At 43.7% G+C, this 23,127-nt stretch overlaps 1 protein-coding gene across 6 annotated transcripts in view; it reads left to right on the top strand.

Annotated features, from left to right (window-relative positions):
- Positions 1-23,127, top strand: part of NEXMIF (neurite extension and migration factor) — a 247,202-nt gene that overhangs the window by 213,635 nt on the left and 10,440 nt on the right. For 5 of the 6 annotated variants that reach the window (XM_077308718.1, XM_077308717.1, XM_077308713.1 and 2 more), the window contains one exon: positions 20,991-21,160. The gene's annotated coding sequence lies outside the window, so the exon portion shown is untranslated. Of the gene's footprint in view, positions 1-19,019; positions 19,348-20,990; positions 21,161-23,127 lie in introns of those variants that run through there. The other variant, XM_077308719.1, reaches the window with a different exon arrangement.

Genomic DNA, 23,127 nt, shown 5'->3' with positions numbered 1-23,127 from the left:
GTACAGCGGAAGGTAATAAAAGCCGCAAGCTCCTTGGAACACTTTTTAAAAAAGAAAGCAACTTGAGAAGGGTGAAGACGTTTCCGGCTACTCTCTCGTATCATTTGTGAGGTTGCAAAATTGCATAGAAATCCACTTCCTTCTTAACACGCAGGCCTCAAAAGCTTTGAGCACCCCTCCGTCAGCGCTTGGGAAGTGACTCTTTCTAACCTCGTTGGTCCCACAATACATCACCAGATTCTGCCCATGTAGAACAAAAACGATCAAAGCCTTCCTGCGGCAGCCTGCCTGTTGCTTTTGTCTTCATGCAGCCTTTAGCTGCTGCATGGAAAGCAACGCAGTAGCCAGAGAAGCCCAGTTCAAATGATTAGGTTTGGGGGAGTCAGAGGGGAAAGTGGGGGAAAGAGGAGGGACTGGAGGGATGCCTGAAATTTAGATGTGTTTTCCGATTGGCCTTGACCATAAGCCCAGCAGAACAGCTGCAAAAATTATCAAGCTTGGACAGGGCCCTGAACTCCCCCGGGAGCTCATTCCGCCAGGCAGGAGCTGGGGCCCAAAAAGCCCCGCCTCTGCTTGAGGCCAGATGTACTCCTTTAGAGTCAGGGATCCTTAGCTGCTTCACGGTGCTCCATCAAAGAGCTCTCTGGGGAATGTATTCAGAGGGGCGGTCCCGCAGAATACGTTTTGGCCTGCACTTCCCCTTGCTCCTCTACCCCTTTTTAAAAGTTGATGTTTGATTTGGGTTGAAAAGCAACTGTTAGCAGGTAGTCAGTATGCCTGCGTACAGCATGAGAGCGAGACCAGGTTAGAGGTGCAAGGTATGTGTAATTCTCAAGACCAAACTGGCTATGAACAAAGCAGATGTTTAGGTGTGGGTGTGTGCGCAAATCAAAGTAAGCTCTTTTTGATAAAATGCAGCATACGTGATGCTTCTGCTGTTCCCATGCCCTAGGAACAGGAAAACCAGAGTGAATGTCAGTTGTCTTTCAAGGAATTAAAAAACATGAATGTAGTTGCAGGACCCCTCCGAAACTCTCAGTGATTTGGGCCCCTCTCCCCGGGGTGGAGGGCAGTATTAGACTGGCCTGGTTCCCCAGATTGTTCCACCCTTTGCCCAATTATCCATCCGCTCCCTTCTGCCCATCCAGAGGGCCTGTATGGGAATAGTTTTTTTTAATCGCCATCATTGTGACTGAGTCATTGTTTATGGGGTTTTAATGGGGAATTCTAATGGTTTTAATGCACTGATTTGTACTGAAACATTGTGAACCACTGCTAGCCGGTTTCCAAGAGCGGCGGTCATACAAATCTAAACAATAATAATAATAATAATAATAATAATAATAATAATAATAATAATAATAATAATAATAAACAGCTCTATGCAGCTACAATACACATAATGGAAGCAGTTTTTTTCTGAAGTCCCAGATTTAATTACCTTTTTTAAGGTACATGCAGTATCCCTTCCCCCCCCCTTCCATTTGCTTTGCTTTTGTGGTGTCATTACAGGGTTTGGGGTATTATTAAATATTGACTTATTTACATGTTGCCACCACTATATTTAAATGACTCAAGGCCATCAAACTATACACATAGCTAGTCTATGTAAAAACATGTTCCTTTCCGCAGTACCCTTGTTCAGACACCCACATTCCCTTGGATTTGTTTGTTATGCCATCTGTTGTGCCTTGTCATAAATTACATCTTTGCAACAGCTGTTGCCTCTTCTTCTGTGTGTGTATGCGCCGTAGACACTGCACTCAACATGTCCTCATTCTGTAGCCTTGGACCATATTCTGTTTTGCAGTGTTCAGCGGCTGCTTTTTATGATAGGACTATCACATGGTGGTCACTGATGATGATGATGTTAGCCATTAAGTCAAGTCCAACTCTTGGCGATCCCATGGCTCAACTGTCACCACAATTTTTGATGTTGCACCGCTTCTTTTAGTTGTGTAATGTTCTGGCTGGTGTCCGTTTTGATCGTGTCTAACCATCACATTCTTTGTCGGCCTGGTTTCCTTTTTCAAATGAAGAAACACCATTGGTTTCTTGTAGAATTACACTTAAAGCAAACGAAACCAATAGGCAAAAGGTTGTGTCTTCTTGAGATTTATTAAATCCTAAATAATTTTGTATCCAGAACGGGGTCCCAAGTATTCAGACCCGCTTTCTGTTGCTTCTTCAGTGGTTGTAATTGTGGTCTTAATATAACATCATATAACATCACCAGTATTACAGGTACAGGATATCACATAGGCAATAGTTCCTCAGTGAAGGGGTCACTGAAAATAGGTGAAGTTATATGATGTCATTTTAAGACTACAATTGCAACCAGAGCTTGGCTTTGTACATTCAAATACTGATTAAAAATCCACTTCCATTCTTTTCCACTACCTCTACTTTCTAACACTTTGGGAGATCTCTATTTTATTAAGGGCTTTGACAAAGTAATTTTTCATAAACTTTGTTGCTTAGGATTAGATTTATCTACTCTAGTTAATTATGATGAGAGCACGTTCCTGAAGCTGATCACTAAAAGACTAGAAGAACAGGATATTCACATAATAGGTGCATCAACCCACAGGATCTGTTCACCAGGCCACTGGGACATCCCCTGGTCAATGCCCCTATATCTTCAAGTGTTAGGTGACTATTCCCTTATAAGGGCCTTTCTCCTTGCGCGCCTAAACATCTTCCCTTCAAACCTATCAAGAGGACGCTTCCTTCAAATCCCCTGAAATGAGAGAAGCTGTCTGCACGGGTACAATTTAGCCACCTATTATTCAACTGCCCCAAATTTCAGATGTTCCATCACTATCTGGGGGGTTTTATGGGGAAACTGAAGTATCTGTGCAGCGATGAGAAAGATCCAGTGAAGATGTTGCTGAGTGTAAAGGAGCCTTCTCAGATGGTGGACCTTGCAAAAATCCTGTCAACTATCTCGAGAACTAATCTATCTCTGCTGCAGACCGGCTGTACGGCATAAGGCCTTATTACTGTTGTCCGTGTGTCTATGTCCAGAATTTGTTTCTGTTTTAAATTTTGTTTTATGTATATCAAATCTTATGCCAATAAAGGTATCTGAATCTGAAATCTATGATGTTATATTAAGACTTCTCCTGTCTGTGGAAACAAACAAATGGATTCTCCTCTGATTTTTTCATCATCCAACTTTCACAGCCATAAGGGACAACTGGAAAAATGATAGATTTAACTAATCTACATTTGGTAGTCAGGCTTCTGCCCTTGCTTTTCCATGTTCGGTTGAAGTTTGTCATTGCTGAGCAACCCAGACCAATTTGACATTTTATTTCCATACTGAGAGCACCACTCACCTCAATTTGTGATCCAAGGAAATGGAATTCTTGAATGTATTCGATCTCTTCACCATGATATGACTGTTTTTTTGCAGTGGTCATTATTTTTGTCTTTTCAGAGTTTAAGAAAAGGCCAGATTTCTTGCTTGCTTCATTGACCTTTGTAATCAGCTGTTCTAGGCCTTCCTTCCTTCCGGACAGGAGGGTGATGTCATCAGCAAACCAAAGATTATTTATATTTCTTCCTCTAACCTTAATTCCAGTGTTTGATTCTTTGAGTCCAGTCTCTCTTATCATGATCTCACCATACAAGTTAAACAGGAAGGGGGGAAAATTCAAATGGGTCGCCGTGTTGGTCTGAAGTAGCACAACAAAATGAAGAGTCCAGGAGCACCTTTAAGACCAACCAAGATTTATTCAGGGTGGGAGCTTTCGAGGGCAAGCCCTCTTTTGAACCAGTCCATGTCACCCAATGGTGCATGTACAGTGGCTTCTTGGTTTGCATAGAGTGACTGCATCAGTTTGATCAAATGCACTGCCACCCCCAAATTTTGCAGGGTTTCCCACAATGTGTTGTGATCCACACAATCAGAAGCTTTCTTGTAGACAATAAATCCCAAATCCAGTGCATGTTTGCTATGTGATCACAAGTGCCATCCCTCCCCTGTCAAAAGCCAGCTTGAACATCTGGTAATTCCCTTTCAGTGGCTGTTGCTATCCATTGTATGATTTTGAGCAGGATCTTACCAGCATGAGAAATGAGGGCTATTGTGTGGTAATTGGAACAGATTTTTGAGTCCCCGTTTTTTGGTAGTGGGATGAACACATTGTTTCCACTCCTCTGGCCAGTTATTAGTTTCTGGCAAAAAGCTGTCATGGTTTTGATTGGGACACATCTGAGCAGTTCCTCAGGTATGATGTCAATGCCTGGAGCCTTGTGGATTGGCAATTGACTCAAGTCTCGTTCAACTTCCTCCTCAGGAATGGCCGGTTCAAGTTCGATTCCTGTTTCTTTTTGAAGAGAGCGATTGTTCTGTGTATTCCAGCCACCTGTTCTTGATGTTCTGTTGGTCAGACAGTTCCTTCCCTTGTTTATCTTTGATAATGAATTGGCGAGCAGCAAATGGCCTTCGTAATCTCTTTACTCGTGCGATGGTGGTCACTAGACATGTGCAAGAAAAAGAAGATTCAGACAATTTTCAATTTGATCTGAATCAGTTTGTCCAAATCACCTGTAGTGTAGTTTTGATTCAGCTGAATCAAATCATATATGGCCGAATCAATTTTTGGTTTCAGTGGCACCATTCAGGTCTATGGGAATGTTCACCTTTCCATCTTTTCTGGAAGGTGGGGATTTGCAGTAGAGACGCCAAACATGCAGCATAGCTGCAGGTACCACTCCTCAAAAGAACTTCCACGTTGCAAAAAGTTTGGACTTCCTTGTCATTGCAAATGTCCAGGGGATTTCTGAAGCAGAAAGAAACCAGCTCAACTATTTGGAGATATACTTCCCTCTATGATGTCCCCTCATTTTTGCATGTGTCACCTGTGAGTTTACACGTCTTCAGAATGTATGTTTAAAAAGCTTGCTGCTCACTATTTCTACCTTTTCAGCCTTTAATTCTGATGTACAAAGCACAGCCATCGCCTGGGAGTTCTCTGTTCCTTGAGCATGTTGTAAATGTGAATAGAGATAGAATTCTGTTTTCCACATGCAGAAATTGTTTCTAGTTTTCAAGCAGAATAATGTAGCATAAGGGATCTTTTTCTTGTTTTCCCCAACTGGCTATCCAGTGTAAAAGGGATAATGTGGAAGCTTATTTTTCCCTCAGACAATAAACAGAGACCCGTTGTTGCTTGGAGCAATTCCTGTGGAATTTAATGTGGATTAAGAATTCCTAATACTGTGTATTTCTTCTCCATCTGATCTCTCTCATGGTCTGACATTCTGACTTCTAAAGAATTCTTGCAGTAATTCAGAAACAAAGGAACGGTACATTTTCTGGGCAAAATATTTTATTGCTGTTATTCATATGGAAACTACTGCTAATCTACCCAACCCACAGGGTCATCAGTACGCAATGGTTGACTCAATGTTCCATTGCTTACTGTTCTATTACGCTGTCTACTGTTGTTACTATTATTGTCACCATTATCGAGTTAACTGTATTGTTCCTGTTCTATGTAAATTGCCCTGAGCCTTCAGGGAGTGTGGTATATAAATATATTAATAATAAAAATAAATAAATGTGCAATAAGAACTGTAAATACAATGATAACTAGTACATGCCAGCATTAGTTGAACTAGAACTCTCTCTTATCGCAATACCTGTTGATTAGAGCCATGACAGTAACCAGGAGCAACAGCAGTATTAGACTTGAGTGGGCATTACTGCCTCACTGGTCTGCAGCTCTGTCCAAGCTGTCAGTCTTGAAAACATCAATAAGAGAGTGGTTCCAAGCCACTGGACCACTTTATTTAAGAAAGAGGCATTTTGACCTCTTTTGGAATGTTCTTCTTGAATAGTCAAAATCGAATCCTTAGGGTTTTGATTTAAGTCTTTTGGAAAAATCTATTCAGTTGTATGGCATGATACAATGCAAGCTTTAGTAAAGTAACCAGATTGTGCAGATTCGTTTTTTTAATTGTTCAAACAAAAAGTTCTAATCTGAAATGGGTATGCTGGTATTCTAGTATCAATATTGTTTAGGTGATTTAGGGTATTTAGGCTATGCCGCCCAACCAGATAAAAATCTGTCACCTGCTGAATGTCAGCATCCGATGCCTTAATCCCAAAGCACCAGTTTTGCTTATCAAAAGTGACCGGCTGGCTGGCTATTGTCCCACACCTGGTTCCACTCCAGTGGATGAGATTTCATTCCCTGTGAGTAAGTTGAGATCATTTTGGTTTTGTTTTTTCAAATAAAAATGTAGGAGGAGTGTTTTAGTTAATCTGTTGTTTTTTTTAATTAGATGTACAAACACAAGTCATTATAACCACCAGGATCACAGCAGCTGTAGGTTTATTGTAACTTGAGGGGTGCATTTTTTCCTCCTCTCGGTATTTATTTATTTCTTCATTCTATTTATATACTGCCCTCCCTGGAGGCTCAGTTGGGGTCTATTGGACTTGGAACTTTTTCATTTCAAGATTCCTGAAAAATCCCAGATATATTTGTAATGTCAAAAAGGACTCAAAAATACCAATAAGATGTTTTTCAGATATATTTTCAGTTTGGGTAGACCCAAATACAAACCCCTAATTGTAACATCTAGTACCAACCTACATTTTGTGTGTTTAAGGATGTTTTTAGGAGTACTTAAACAGTGTGTATACATAGTGGACCAGATCCAGACTGGCATTAGGCCAGTGACTTGCACCTTTTGTAAGCTCTAGGCCTGGGGCTATATTGCAGTAATGGCTCCAGCTGTGCCAATGCAGCCAAGGTGAGATTGCATCAGAGCAAAGGGAGCCACTTCTGTAGATCACTTTTAGCATCAACTGGAAGCCAATTATGCCAAACAGCAGAGCCAGAGCAGGAGGAATTCTACAGCACTGGAAAGAGCAGAGCAGCCTGAGTAACCAGCTTTGCAGTGGCTTGTTCCTTTAGCAGTTGTGACGGACGAGTTCTGGAGGTTATCTGGAAGGAGAGTCGGTAAAGCCTGCTCAAAGGGACAAGACCATGAAGGAAAGGACTGAGCAGGAGTCTTTGCTGTCTTAGAGGAAGAAGCAGCAGAGAAAACAGGAGAAGGGTACAGTAAATACCCCCCCCCCTTCAAGGATCGCTGCCTTGCCGTGGCAAGGGGGCTTGCATAGCTCAGTGAAGCTATGAGCTATGCCGTGCAGGACCACCCAAGATGGACAGGTCATAGCTGAGAGCTCTGACAAAAGGTGATCCACTGGAGAAGGAAACGGCAAACCATTCCAGTATCTTTGCCATGAAAACTCTATGGACAGTTCCAAAAGGCAAAACGATATGACGCCGGAAGATGAGCCCCTCAGGTCGGAAGGTGTCCAATATGCTACTGGGGATGAGCAGACAGCTAGTACGAGTAGCACCAGAATGAATGAAGCGACTGGACCAAAGCCGAAGGACGCACAGTTGTGGAAGTAACTGGTGGCGAAAAGACAGTCCGATGCTGTAAAGATTTTTATTCCATAGGAACCTGGAACATCAGATCCATGAATCAAGGCAAGCTGGACGTGGTTAAACAAGAGATTACAAGACTGAACATCAACATTTTAGGAATCAGTGAACTAAAATAGACAGGAATGGGTGAATTTAATTCAGATGACCATCAGGTATACTACCGTGGACAAGAATCTCACAGAAGAAATGGAGTAGCCTTCATAATCAATAAGAGAGTAGGAAAAGCATTCTTGGGATACAATCCCCAAAATGACAGAATGATCTCAGTTCGAATCCAAGGCAAATCATTCAGCATCACAGTAATCCAGGTCTATGCCCCAACCACTGCTGCTGAAGAGGATGACGTTGACCAGTTCTATGAAGCCCTACAACACCTTCTAGAAGCAATGCCAAAAAATGATGTGCTTATCATCATGGGGAATTGGAATGCTAAAGTAGGAAGCCAAAAGATAACCAGGATAACTGGCAAGTTTGGCCTTGGAGTACAAAATGAAGCAGGGCACAGGCTGGTAGAATTTTGCCAAGAGAATACAATGGGGACCTCACAGAAGCAGAAGAGATTTTAAAAAGGTGGCAAAATTATACAGAAGAACTATACAAGAGCGAGCTTAACATCCCTGATAACTACAATGGGGTAGTTACTGACCTGGAGCCAGACATCCTGGAATGTGAAGTCAAATGGGCCTTAGAAGTCTGAGCAACAATAAAGCTAGTGGTGGTGACAGAATTCCAGTTGAACTATTCAAAATCTTAAAAGACGATGCAGTAAAAGTGCTACAGTCAATATGCCAGCAAATTTGGAAAACTCAACAATGGCCACACGATTGGAAAAGTTCAGTTTACATTCCAGTCCCAAAGAAGGGCAATGCCAAAGAATGTTCAAACTACCGCACCACTGCTTCTCATGCTAGCAAAGTTATGCTCAAGATCCTACAAGCTAGGCTCCAGCAATATGTGGACGGAGAATTTCCAGAAGTACAGGCAGGATTTTGAAGAGGCAGAGGAACTAGAGATCAAATTGCCAACATACCCTGGATCATGGAAAAAGCTAGGGAGTTCCAGAAGAACATCTACTTCTGCTTCATTGACTATGATAAAGCCTTTGACTGTGTGGAGCACAACAAATTGTGGCAAGTTCTTAAAGAGATGGGAATACCAGAGCATCTTATTTGTCTCTTGAGAAACTTATATGCAGGTCAAGAAGCAACAGTGAGAACCGAACATGGAATCACTGATTGGTTCAAAATTGAGAAAGGAGTTCGGCAAGGCTATATACTGTCGGCTTGCCTATTTAACTTGTATGTGGAGCACATCATGAGAAAGGCGGGATTAGAAGAGTCACAAATTGGGATCAAGATTGCAGGGAGAAATATCAACAATCTCGGATATGCAGATGATACCACTCTAAAGGCAGGACATGAAAAGAAACTAAAGAGCCTGTTGATGCGGGTGAAGGAGGAGAGTGCAAAAGTTGGCTTGAAACTCAACGTCAAGAAAACGAATATCATGGCATCCGGCCCTCTCAATTCCTGGCAAATAGACGGGGAAGGAATGGAGATAGTGACAGAGTTTATTTTTTTGGGCTCCAAGATCACTGCAGATGGGGACTGCAGCAAAGAAATGAAAAGACGCTTGCTCCTGGGAAAGAAAGCTATGGCAAATCTTGACAGCATCCTAAAAAGCAGAGACATCACCCTGCCAACAAAAGTGCATTTAGTCAAGGCTATGGTATTCCCAGTTGCAATGTATGGCTGTGAAAGTTGGACCATAAGGAAGGCCAAGAATCAAAGAATTGAGGCTTTTGAACTCTGGTGCTGGAGAAGACTCTTGTGAGTCCCTTGGACTGCAAGGCGAACAAACCGGTCAGTCCTAGAGGAGATCAGCCCTACTGCTCCTTAGAAGGCCAGATCCTGAAGATGAAACTCAAATACTTTGGCCACCTCCTGAGAAGGAAGGACTCCCTGGAGAAGAGCCTAATGCTGGGAATGATTGAGGGCAAAAGAAGAAGGGGATGACAGAGAATGAGGTGGATGGATGGAGCCACTGAAGCAGTAGGTGCAAACTTAAATGGACTCTGGGGAATGGTAGAGGACAGGAAGGCCTGGAGGATCATTGTCCATGGGGGACGCGATGGGTTGGACACGACTTCGCATCTAACAACATCTGAATACATTGAATATGTCAAACCCCAGAAACCTGACCCAGTTCATACAGAGGCTGGATCAATATCAGGATTAGCTATTGGACGAATTGGCTGAGCAGTAGGGTGAGGTTTTAAGGATCATGTGGAGGGAAATGTCTGTTGCTCACACATTTGGGTCTAAAATATCTGGACCAAGCAGTCTCACGTCACCCAAATTGCCTGATAAAGATGGCCATATAAGACATTACTAGAAAACTGTCTTTCCCCTTTTTGAAAGGTGGGCAAGGTTGCCCAGTGGCCCATTATGAGCTGTTTTTTTTTTTTGGGAGGGGGGGGTAGTAACTCAGTATTCCGCTCCCATCTTATGTATCAGAATCATAGAACCATTGCATTGGGAGGTTCCAAAGAGGCCATCTAGTCCAAACCTCTGCTCAATGCAGGATCAGCCTGTGATACCCTGCAAGAAGTTATATCTGATCAAGATGAAGTAATAGATAGAATGTGAGCACTTCTGGTCCTTGACATTTCGTAGGGATGACCAAAAGTGAGAAGTGAAAAATGAGGTAAGGGATCTTGCTGTTAAGTAGTAAAAGCAACCATTGAAAGTTTGACTCAATTTAGTTGACAAAAAGCGGGGTGAAGTTAAGATTTTATTTTCACCCATCAAGGATGGCATTGCATTTATGGTGTATTTATCTTGAATTTAATTTGCTGCTTATTCACCAAATATTTTTAACCAGTTACCAAGATATGATGGTACATTGGTGAATCTTGAAATCTGGCATTAGGACATTTTAATAACCTTGGGGTCTGAAGAGCCACTATGTGGTTTCTGACCTTGGAAACAGCAAGGTTCCTCCTTAAACCTCAAAGTTCTCAAGTTCTAATAGGGAATGGTCGGGTTGGTGTTGGAAAGTAGAAACTGGGCTTGGTTCTGACCTGCAGCCACGTCATAGGTCCCTTTCTGTTTGGGGGTTGAATTTCAGAGAATCAGGTTTGTGAGGCAGGAAAGAGAACCATAGCTTTTTCAACTCAGAAGTTTTGAAATGCAGCTATGCAGGGCAGGTACTTATGAGGATGGGATGGCCGCGTAGAAACAGTGGTCAGCAAGCAACCTTGCTGTTTCTCTGTCTTAGAAATGCCAGCATAGTTGTTAAAAGCCTACATCTTAAAACTTTGGTCTTGCAAGTAGGGATCAAGAACATCATGTTGCAGAATGGTTTTTGTTTTCTCCACATCAACTCCATAATTTACCCCCATCCCATATGTGCAAAAGATTTATAGTGACCCCACAGCAAGCAGCTGTCAAGGCAAGTGAGAAGTAAAGGTGGTTTGCCCTTGCCTCCCTCTGTGATCTCCCCTCCAAGGACTGACCCTGCTTAGCTTATGGAAACCCCAACAAGGCAAAGGAGAAGCAGAGGAGATTGGCCATTGCCTTCCCCTGCAAAGTCTTCATTGGTGGTTTCCCTTTTAAGCACTGATCCTGCTTAGCTTATCGCAATCCCAGCCAGGGAATTTCAAGGTAAGTAGGAACAAGAGGTGATTTGCCGTTGCCTTCCTCTGCAGAGCCTTCCTTGGTGGTTTCCCAAGTACTGAGCTTGCTGAGCTTCTGAGATCAGGCTCCCAAGCCACTTCACTCCCCCTTCCTCTTACCAGGCTGAATTTCTGGTCTGGTGAAGGGCAAGGTAAAAATCATTGCAGATTCCTATTCATCCCTCACATTCCCCTGCATTCTCTTTTGTTGTTTGTACCTACCTTACAATTGTTTCCTTGATTCAATTGGTATAGAAGTACATGATTAAGCACCTAAATAACTAACTCTTTAGGAATGGAGCATTTTTGCATAATTATGCTGTATTGGTTCTTTCTGGCTAATAAAGCCTCATATTTTTCTCCTGCTTCATAGCTGAGTTGTTGTTTTACATTTAGAGGCTTTCCTTTAGTTTTGCAAGTGTTTTTTAAAAAAATATTTATTTATTTTTAACATATATTGCTGCTCCCGAAGACTTGCGGTGGTTTATAATAAAAGAATAAAAGAATAAAACAACCCATCCCATAAAAACCCCAATACATTAAAAGGTGGAGTTAACTGTCCCCTCCGCTGTCCAGCTGCAGTCTGGAGCTGTTTTGTTAGGAGCGAGGGCCCTGATCTCACTCGTTCTACGGGACCCACCGACAGTCCCTGCGGGAGCTCAGCCTGGGGTCAACCATACGCCTGGCAGAAGAGCTCCCCTTTGCAGGCCCTGTGGAAAGCTGGTAACTCCAGCTGGCAAACCGTTTAGTAATATTTAATAACTAGATGGACCAGAGCCAAAACGAGCCCCGGAGTAATAAAAGTCGCTTCCAACAACTACAATTGTCTTGATCAGTGACTCTGTGTACCTTAAACCAGAGTTTGAATGCAGCAATCATTTTCTGTATGGACTTCTAGTAACATCAATAGACCATAAGGGTTCAGTCTGTTATGTAGAATGGGGATCAAGTGGTTTTTGTAGGTCATTTTCACCACAATACCCATTCTACACAACAGATTGAAACCTTTTGGTCTACTGATATTACTAGGAATCCATACAGAAAATCATTAGTGCATTCAAAGTCTTCTTTATGGTACCCAGAGTTACTGATGTAGACCAGAGGTCTCCAACCCCCGGTCTGCGGCCCGGTACTGGGCCGTTAAGGCCATGGTACCGGGCCGCCAGCGGCTGCGCCTGCCTTCCCCTCCCCCCGCAGCGAGAGGGGGGGAAGAGGCAGGCGCGGCCGCTGGCATGCCAGCGACGCAAACGCGCATGCGTGTTTGTGCCCCCTGCTGGCGAAAACGCGCACGTGCAGCTGTTCTGCGCATGCACGTTAGCACCACCTAGTGGCGAAAACGCGCATGCGCGGCAACTGCACGTGCGTGTTTACGTGCAGCTGCTGTGGCTGGGCCGCTGGCTCTCCCACCCTCAGAGGCGGTCCCCGACTACAAGAAGGTTGGGGACCGCTGATGTAGACAACAGTTGTTTTGGGAAACGAGTTATATTAGTCCAGGGCTCTGCCTTATCTGGTTATTAAATATTACTGAATTGTTTGCCATCATCAGTTTGCTCTTTTCCTCTCCTGAATTGATCCCTATCACCTGGAGTTGTCAGTTGCCATCCCATGAGATCTCCAGTGGTCAGTTATCATCCCAAGAGATCTCCAGCCACCACCTGGAAGCTGGCAACTCTAATTATGGTCCATAATCAACTTGAAGCTTGTAGGGGCAGCAGGATGTGTTTTCTTCTGCGCGGCTCTTTAGGTGCGTGTGAACCTTTCCAAAGTGTATTGTTCTGCCCACCAAGACATAATGCCGTTTCTGAATTGTGATCCTACAAGCTATCTCTGCACATGGGGCAAAATATAACCCACACAATATATTTGATTGGATTACTTGACAAGAAGAATCACAGCAGAGATAAACATTTATTTCTCCTCTTTTCAGGATGAAAGTAATTTAGTAACAAGTGGTCCTTGTCCCAAGGTCTTGTTGAAGCATTTACATTACGGTACTTCATGGCATGCTTTCCCTATTCAAAACAGTTCCGTTTCATTCCTAAGAAAGTTTGTATTGGTGGTTTTGTTCTGTTGGATTGCAGGGACCAGGGTTTTTTTTTTTTAATTATAGATTTTAAAAGGCTCTGAAAACCTTGAAGACCCATAGATTGGCCAAGGGTTGTATGTGTGTATTTGTCGTAGCTGTTTCTGGCCACAATGAGGTGACCACATGGTATATCACCTTGATTTTTTATATTTTGGTTCACTAATAACACTATAGACAAATACAATATTGGCAAATTCAGCAATTGTAATAATATTGCAGTTCTTTCTCAAAGACCAGGCCATAAAGGCAGGACCACAAAGACATGGGGTATAGGAAATTCAAGTTTTAGCTAGTGAAGACTGGTTAAGAAGAAGACAGAATTAATACAATGAAGCTGATAAAACATATTCAGTCAGTCCAATATAGAGAAAGAGGGAAATTAGACATTCATATATGAAAAGCTAGGCTGTATTCTTAGCTTTCTGGAATAAAAGATATTCATTCATTTTTATGCCACCACTTCTAAAATGGCTTGTGGCAGTTCACAAGAAAGTTTCCCCACAATAAAATACCATAAAATAATTAAATCCACCCATTAAAATAATTAAAAAAATAGTTACAACCATTCCCTGGTAGTGATCTCTCCCTCCCACTCCCGGCTTAACAGACCGCCTGGAATAAATAACTCAGGGGGACAATCTCGGGGGGGAGCCAAGATCTCACATTTTGAGAAAACATAGCAAGTGAGACATTATTTTATGGATTTGATCAAATAATATGCTTTATTTGTGGTGTAGTGCCTGTCTTTGTATGTACCTGGAGAATGTTGAAATGTTGAATTTTTTAAAAAGGTTAAACAAGTGTGCTTATAATTATTATTATTAATATACCTGTCAGGATCAGCCCCCTGCTCCTGCCATGATTGAGCCAGGCTGACCAGAGAGACTCCATCTTTGTGTGTGCGCGTAACCTTCTGTGCTTATGACTCTGTAGTAACCCTTTGAACCTCTATCTTCCTTTGATGGCCCTGAGCTTTTCACACTGCATTCTCCCCTGCTGTGATACTTTGTTGCAAAGTACCCCTGTAAACAGCTTATCTACAAAGTGAGGCGCCAATTCGACCAAGGCTGCGGAAACAGAGACGATCTGGCAGGAAGCCCAGGATGGCACCTGGCGGGGGGGGGGGGATATTCCTCCTTGGGAACAGGGACCGTTTGGGCGGGAGAATGTATTGATAACTGCTTGCTTCTCCGATATCGAACAGTCTTGACTTCAGATGTTAGAGTGATCAGAACTACTTCCAATTAAAGCTTTCTTTTAAACCAGAAGCCTCGTTGTGAGTCTGTCTGCCTCTGACAATACCACCATCCCTACTGACTCAGGGCAGTGAACAACAGCAATAAGAACAAGCAAAAGCACATCAACTTTAAATAAATATTAATAAACCATGAAACATCAAACAATAACCATCTCAGTAAAAGCATGAACCCATTTCAGCACACCAGCGTCATCTCCAGGTGTAGCCTGGCCGTAGCATTCATCATGGGGGTTTTTCCCAGGGGGTGCCCATTTAATGTTACTGATCAGTGAACTAAGCTAGTTCCATGAGGTCCGGATCTCAGGAAGCTCATTCCAAGTAGGGTTGAGGCCAGATATGCCTCTTTGCGTCCAGGGACTACCAACTGGTTGGAATTTACAGAGTGCAACACTCTTTGGGAATGAGCCATGCATAAGCAGCCAGCTGGCTGCAACCCAGAATCCACCCCCTAAAGGAGTCCATCACAAGTCCCCACTGGGAATACGGAACTCCTTTATTGGGATCTACTAAGATGGGAGATGACCCAGATGGGGGGAGGGCATCCCCCAGAGCTGCCTGGTCAATTAACAAGTAACATTGGCCTACCCCACCAGGTCAGCTCCTGCTTATAACACCACCTCTTTAAAGAGGTCCCAACCCCTGTGGGGAGTCCAATCAAACACCGGTTCTGCACAAATCAGGCTCATTATCATGCACAGACCCCGCTGAGACAATAAATCTATAACATGTAAAAAACAATAGTAAGAGGAAAAGACAGGGAGGGAGGGTGGGCCACTTGCCTGCTGGCCCGGCAAAGAGCATGCTCCTGGCCCCGCCTCACCCACTGAGTGTGCTGCTGCCCGCAGCATGCACAAGCATCTCTCTGCCAGTCCACCTGCACCATATCAAGCCCCTCCCCTTGTAAGATGGTCCTTTTCCGATCTCTGCTGACCCTCCATGGACTGTCATCCTTAAGGCTGTGTTAAGTCATATCGTTGGATCAAGGGTTGGCAGTAAATTATTAAAATAAGCCCACCCCCTCTCAAAATATAATCTCCAGTAACCCACTGTCACCAGATGGCGTATGCTTATCTGTGCAGGTCTTTTTGAGCAGCATTTAGACAAGCTGAAGGTTGGAATCCGGCTCTTATTCTGGTATCTTGAGATTTTCCACCTTTGGTTTTTTGCAGAAGTTTGTATTCAGCTGGTGCTGGTTGTAATTGGAGTTTATCGCATTTATCTCTCCCTGCCGGCAGCTCTTCTGCAAAGAGGCTTTTCTTTCCTACCAGCTTGTTTTGTAGCAAATAAAAGACAAATGTCAAAATGTCAAGCCGTAAAGCAACGCAGAGATTTAAAATGAATTTTCTGGAGTTCTTTTTCAATTTTTGTGGCAAGCTGCTGAAGAACACAGATATCCTTTGAAAAGAAAACGATTTCACCACCAGAGAGGAATTTCCAGCTCTGCAGCTAAAGCATTGGTAGATATTTTCTAATCGTTGCTTCATTGCTTCCCCAGCCCCTTTCAGGCACATAGATCCACTTGTAATGTGATAAAGGCTATAGCGCAGCGTCTGTTTTTGTTGTAGCTAGATCAGCCTTTCTGAGCTTTTTTCCCCACTGAGAAACCCCCGAAACGTTCTTTGGGCTTCAAGAAACCGCCAGAAGATGCATGATAGTGCAGAATGCGGTCGGCAAGCAGAGCTGTGGACACGCCCACCTGGACACGCCCCTCCCCTTCCCACCCCCTCCAGGCCCATCACTGGCCATTTGGGGGGGAGTGGGTGGGTAAACATGTCCTAATAAATATTTACTGAATTTTTAAAAATATATGAATCATTAATTAACTCCCATCCATTTGAGAAACCCTTCCAGGGCTGCCAAGGAACCCTGGCTGAGAAGGCCTGAACTAGATGGAGATTTGAGGCTCAGACCGTATGTTCTTGTCAGAGTGGGGTAGAAGTAGCCCCAGACCGAGGTGGCTGTGGGGGGCAACAGTCGTCGTCTTTATTTGGGAAATACTGACTCACCCCCACAGATGCAGTGAGCTTCTTGAGTAGTGCCAGGAGGCAACATCAAGGGTCTTCCCTGATCTCTGTGCCCTGCGGTTCGACCTCCAGAAGAACTGGTTGGCCATTGTGTGACAGCACTCTCAGTGAATATATTGAATTCATTAATAACAACCTTGTGGGGGTATGGACATTTTTGTACATGTCCAATTATTATTTGTTATATGTTATACTAATAAGGATATTTTGTTATTCAGGACTCGTTTTTCCACTGATGAAAGCACTGAAAATGGAAATCAATCTAGAATCATAGAATCATAGAGCTGGAAGGGGCCGTACAGGCCATCTAGTCCAACCCCCTGCTCAACACAGGATCAGCCCTAAGCATCCTAAAGCATCCAAGAAAAGTGTATATCCAACCTTTGCTTGAAGACTGCCAGTGAGGGGGAGCTCACCACCTCCTTAGGCAGCCTATTCCACTGCTGAACTACTCTGACTGTGAAAAACTTTTTCCTGATATCTAGCCTATATCGTAGCACTTGAAGTTTAAACCCATTACTGCGTGTCCTCTCCTCTGCAGCCAGCAGAAACAGCATCCTGCCCTCCTCCAAGTGACAACCTTTCAAATACTTAAAGAGGGCTATCATGTCCCCTCTCAACCTCCTTTTCTCCAGGCTGAACATTCCCAAGTCCCTCAACCTATCTTCATAGGGCTTGGTCCCTTGGCCCCAGATCATCTTCGTCGCTCTCCGCTGTACCCTTTCAATTTTATCGATGTCCTTCTTGAAGTGAGGCCTCCAGAACTGCACACAGTACTCCAGGTGTGGTCTGACCAGCGCCGTATACAATGGGACTATGACATCTTGTGATTTTGATGTGATGCCTCTGTTGATACAGCCCAAAATGGCATTTGCCTTTTTTACCGCTGCATCACACTGCCTGCTCATGTTTAGTTTACAATCCACAAGTACCCCAAGGTCTCGTTCACACACAGTGCTACCTAGAAGCGTATCCCCCATCCAGTAGGCATGCTTTTCATTTTTCTGACCCAGATGCAGAACTTTACACTTATCTTTATTAAATTGCATCTTGTTCTCATTTGCCCATTTTTCCATTGTGTTCAGATCTCGTTGAACTGTCTCTATCTTCCGGAGTATTTGCCAGTCCTCCCAATTTGGTGTCATCTGCAAACTTGATGAGTAGTCCCTCCATCCCCTCATCTAGATCATTAATAAATATGTTAAAAAGTACCGGGCCGAGCACCGAACCCTGAGGTACCCCGCTACTCACCTCTCTCCAGTCTAGAGACTGTTCTTTATAAATGGCAGCATCCAAGTGTAAATAAAAGAAATAACAGAGACTTAAACTTTTGATCTTTAATTAAGCCATTGGACAGATTCTTTCTTTCCTTTGTTGTGTTTCTGGAATAGTCCACCTTCTTCCTGCAGCACTTAGAATTGCTCCCAAAGCAACTGAAAATCATATCCATTAAAAACCCTGCAGGTGGAACAGCTAAAATTGATGGGACGTTTCCAAAAGCCTGGTCAAAGTGAAATGTTTTGGCTTGGCACCCTACAGAACAGCGGCCAGTTTATTTATTTTTTAATCTTTGGACCAGCATTACAGGTTAGGTGTATTGTACAATACATATTAAATTGTCAGTGGATTTAATCTTGATATGGATAGTGGTGAAAAGTGAAGTGAGGCAAAGAGAGAGTAGAATCTGCTTCTGCTGTCCGCCATCATGGCTAAAACTGGTCTGAAAAGTCTGCTTTTAGGCTCCAGTGAATTGTGTATCATTTATTTGCAGTCAAACAGCTACTATAATATCCCCCAAGGCTTCAGCCCAGAGGCCTGTTAATTGAGGCCAGGTGAATAAGAATGTAAGCCTTAAAGGCAGTTTGGAAAGATCAAGGTCCTGTGTGGATTTTGTTAAATCTCTTGAAGTACCTTGATTCAGGATGAGTGCCAAGATGAGCTGGGAGGGAGGGGGAGAAAGTAACAATGGCAAGGGAGGGCGCATCTTACCTGGTGCAAAACCTGAATTAAAAATGTAAATGTTGTAAGCCTTCCACTCCAGCCCCACCTGATGACTGGCAGGAGCCTCCTTCAGCCTCTGCTGGAACCAAGGCAGCTAGTTTCCTCTCTTTCTTCCCTTCTGCAGAGGCAGCAGTTGAAACAGGAGAGATTTTTTTTCTTGATATCCATCTGTACTGGTGTGGCCAAACTGTCCATGGACTACAATTCCCATGAGCCCTTGCCAAAATGGAGAGCCATAGTTTGGCCAGTATAATTAGTACTCAAGTGGATAGCCATGCTGGTCTGAAGTAGTACAACAAAATGTGAGTCCAGGGGCACCTTTAAGGCCAACAAACATTTATTCAAGGTGTGAGTTTTTGTGTGCATGCACACTTTCTCAGCCTGAGGAAGTGTGCATGCACACAAAAGCTCATACCTTGAATAAGTCCTTGTTGGTCTTAAAGGTACCCTTGGACTCAAATTTTGTTGTGTAATTAGTACTGATACTCAAGTTTACGCTGCATAGTAACTTTCTGGGCAAGGGAGACTAGACCTGACTTCTTTCTTTTGTCATCAGGTCATCATTGTCAGCTTGCAGGGCTTTCAAGACAAGAAAGGCTCAGAGGTGGTTTGCCATTCCCTATCTCTGTGATGCAGTCATGGACTGCCTTGGTGGTCTGCCATCCAGGGCCGACCCTGCTTAGCTTCTGAGATATGAAGAGGTCAGGTGAACCTGGGCCATCCAGGTCAGAGCTATACTTCTGTAGAGGGTGCAAATCAGCCAAGATGCAGCATCCCAATCCGCTGTTGAAGAGCACTTGGACAGTACGGAAGGCCTGTTACTGCTAGTAAGTGACACGTGGAGAGGCAGCACTCAGTCATCTTCTAGGGATGCCAGCCTCCAGGTGGAACCTGGGGATCCTCTGGAATTCCAGCTCATCTCCAGACAACAGAGATCAGATCCCCTGGAGGAAAGGGCTGCTTTGGAGGGGGAACTCCATAAAATTGTACTCCACTGTGGTTTCTCCCTGCCCCAAATCCCACCCACTCCTGGCTCCACCCACAAAGTCTCCAGGTACTCCCTAACCCAGAGCATCTTTCTGGAGAGCCAGCTTGGTGTCGTGGTTCTTCTCTCTCTTATCCTCCATTCTTCAAGTCTGCAACATGGTAGGAGCTTTTCTCCCCATCCAGCTATTTAGATTAGAGAAGGAATGTTCTGTTTGCCTTTTGATGTGTAATATTAAGTATACTAATAAATAGTTCTTATATTAATTGAGTACAACCAAGGAGAATGTATTTTGCTTTGTTTGTTGTTTTCTGGCCACACCCGCAGCAGCACGCTGCACCTACAAGCCAAACCAGGCACTCTGATAACTTTCAGGATATTACGACTTTACCACAAAGTCTATCCCCTTAATATCCTTCATTCACTTGGATGTTCATTCCTGCCACCTCCACACACACACACACACACACTCAAAGCAGAGAAACCGACTTCTCATTTTAGAAGAAAAAGGTGGTATTTGCTTTTGTTTTAAATGTCTTCCTTTTGGACCATTAACACAGAGAGATGATGTGGAGGAAATGCAGTTTGGGGGCAAGGACGTATCAGGGTCTTGTACCCAACTGGTGCCATAATTTCAGCTCAGCACACAAGCAAGTTTTTTTTTTGGGGGGGGGGGGTGTTCAAATCTTCACTGGTCATGGATGCTTATTGGGTGACCTTGGGCCAGTCACATAATCTCAGCCAAAAACTGAGAATAAACTGAAAGGTGAACAACATTGCTGTCTTGACTCTTTCAAAGAGGAGTGGAATAAATATATACCCTTTCTTACCCTCAAAGGATCCAAAGTCACTCTTAAAAGTACAGTGCTCAATAGTCAGCAATATTCCAAGTAGTCATACCAAAACTAAACTCAAAGCCCCAAGATAAGTAACTTGCAACCAGGTGTCTGAAGATGAACAGAATGGGATCCAGCTAAATTTCTGGGGACAAGGAGTGTCAACGAAAATTTATGTAAAGGTAAAGGTAAAGGTATCCCCTGTGCAAGCACCGAGTCATGTCTGACCCTTGGGGTGACGCCCTCTAGCGTTTTCTTGGCAGACTCAATACGGGGTGGTTTGCCAGTGCCTTCCCCAGTCATTACCGTTTACCCCCCAGCAAGCTGGGTACTCATTTTACCGACCTCGGAAGGATGGAAGGCTGAGTCAACCTTGAGCCGGCTGCTGGGATTGAACTCCCAGCCTTATGGGCAAAGCTGTCAGACGGCTGCCTTACCACTCTGCGCCACAAGAGGCTCATCAACGAAAATTTAGCCACCACCAAAAAGGGTCTCCCTTGTGTTTCCCCATCGTCCCTCCAAAACCAATGGGGGCAAAGTGGATCCCTGTTAGTAATATAAGCATGCTAACCGTTATTGACTGCTGGAACTGAGGGGGAATCTTGATCACCTTGTGAGCTGTTCTGCTCTTTTACCACTTGTCTTGCAGGAAATTTCCTCTCTTGGACTGTGTGTCATTTCCCCACCTGCAAAACAGAAGGAATGCTTCCCTAGCAATACTATTCAGCAACTAAAACCCTCTCCACAACTGCTACATCTAAGCACAATAGAATGTTCCGAGGTTTTCGGTGGGAGCAGGAAGAATCGGTTATTATCCAGGTAGGCCAGGAACCCCCAGACGAGCATTGTTTAAGCCCAGGTAACAGCCAGAGCTTTTGGAACATGCAGCTGAATTTCATGGGTAAATAATTCTACACTAGAGAAGAATACTTCAGCCCACAGTGTGACATCTCTCATCCGTGATTATCCAAGATTTAACCAAATGTGGATTCCCCAGGAGGCAGGGCAGATGTCCAGATAATTCCCCCCCCCCTTTGGTCCTCTTAAGTACGTCTGCAGTTGACCCTGTAACCAGGATACCAACATAGAAAGAGCCTGCTAATCACACAAGCAACAATGACACGGAGCACAGAAGTTTGCGATACAGAATCGACATTTAAAATATGACTGAGCTCAATTTATTTTTAAGAGGCAATTAGACAATATGTCTTTATGCCTAATGATGACACCTTTGGCTAATTGGGTGAATCGCTAATGTGTAAATTTGTTCATACAACTGGATGGGGAATTCTTTTCCTTTCTTCCTTTCTTTTAATCAGTGCTCAAAGGCAAATTTGGCAGGTTAACTAAGCATGAAGAGAAATCATGGAAGGGAAGGGAATTGCTCCAGTATAACAGAGCATGGGCACGGAGCAAACAGGGCTCGAGTCACACGTAGCTTTTGGATTTTGTGTGCTTTTTTAAAGCTGAAGTCTTGCCAATCAGCTCCTTGGCAGGGTGGAACCCGGTCTCACTGCCAGATAAATTTTGGATTGCTTTAAAGCAGGTGTGCATACGGGCCACTCAGGCAGTTAGGCTGAGCTGGAGAAAAGTCTGGATTCCCAAGTCTTAAGATCCCCCCAGGCATAGATAGATAGATAGATAGATAGATAGAAGATAGATAGAAATGTTATTACAGTTTGCACCAGACATATAACAGAGGAAATTATACAATGCATCCCAGATAAAGCATGATGTTAAAATACAAATATATATATATTATGCTCAAGATCCTACAAGCTAGGCTCCAGCAATATGTGGACCGAGAACTTCCAGAAGTACAGGCAGGATTTTGAAGAGGCAGAGGAACTAGAGATCAAATTGCCAACATACGCTGGATCATGGGGAAAGCTAGGGAGTTCCAGAAGAACACCTACTTCTGCTTCATTGACTATGCTAAAGCCTTTGATTGTGTGGAGCACAACAAATTGTGGCAAGTTCTTAAAGAGATGGGAATACCAGAGCATCTTATCTGTCTCTTGAGAAATTTATATGCAGGTCAAGAAGCAACAGTGAGAACTGGGCATGGAATCACTGACTGGTTCAAAATTGAGAAAGGAGTTTGGCAAGGCTCGGCAAGGAGTTGGCCCGATTACATCCCCTCCCCGCACACCATGATATTTCCATATAGATTATGTGAGAAGCAGATCCTCGCATGATTTTTATTTCTCAGATTCTTGAATCATCTATTGAATATCAGTATAACAGTTGCCCTATCAGGCTCTATGAATTCCCAGCTTTCATTTTTTTAAAATCCTTAGCTCCTTTCATTGCGGAGATATGAAGGAAAATGAAAAGATATATATATCTTTTGTGTATATATATATACACATGTATATAACAAAACAAAGCAGGGAATTCAGAGGAACTAAAGTCCCACACTGTTATAATGCTACTTAACTGCCAATTGAAAGCATACACCCCCCTACGCCCCCCCAGAGAGGTCGGGCTGTGCTGGCAACAGGGAAGATGGCTGCCATGGGAGGGGACCAGGAAAACCCGGATTCTCCTACAACACTTCCCGTTTCACTGTCATCTTTCCCTGAGTGTCTCAGCAAAGCAGTTTTGGAGAAAGATGGGAGAAAAGCTGGCTAAACCCTGGGTGGTCCACAAACACACCACGCCCGAGTGGAGAAGTAGGGGGGAAACCCATTTCTCAAAAACATCCAATTGAGGGCACATTGCCTGTGTGGGAAAACTCCTGGGGACCATTCAGTCCTTTTCTTGCCAGTCCAGTTCCCTTCCCT

This window comes from Paroedura picta, chromosome 13 (genome assembly GCF_049243985.1).
Source record: "Paroedura picta isolate Pp20150507F chromosome 13, Ppicta_v3.0, whole genome shotgun sequence".
Lineage (NCBI taxonomy): Eukaryota > Metazoa > Chordata > Lepidosauria > Squamata > Gekkonidae > Paroedura > Paroedura picta.
Note: the sequence above shows the minus strand (reverse complement) of the source record. Positions and strands in the feature narration are given on the sequence as shown.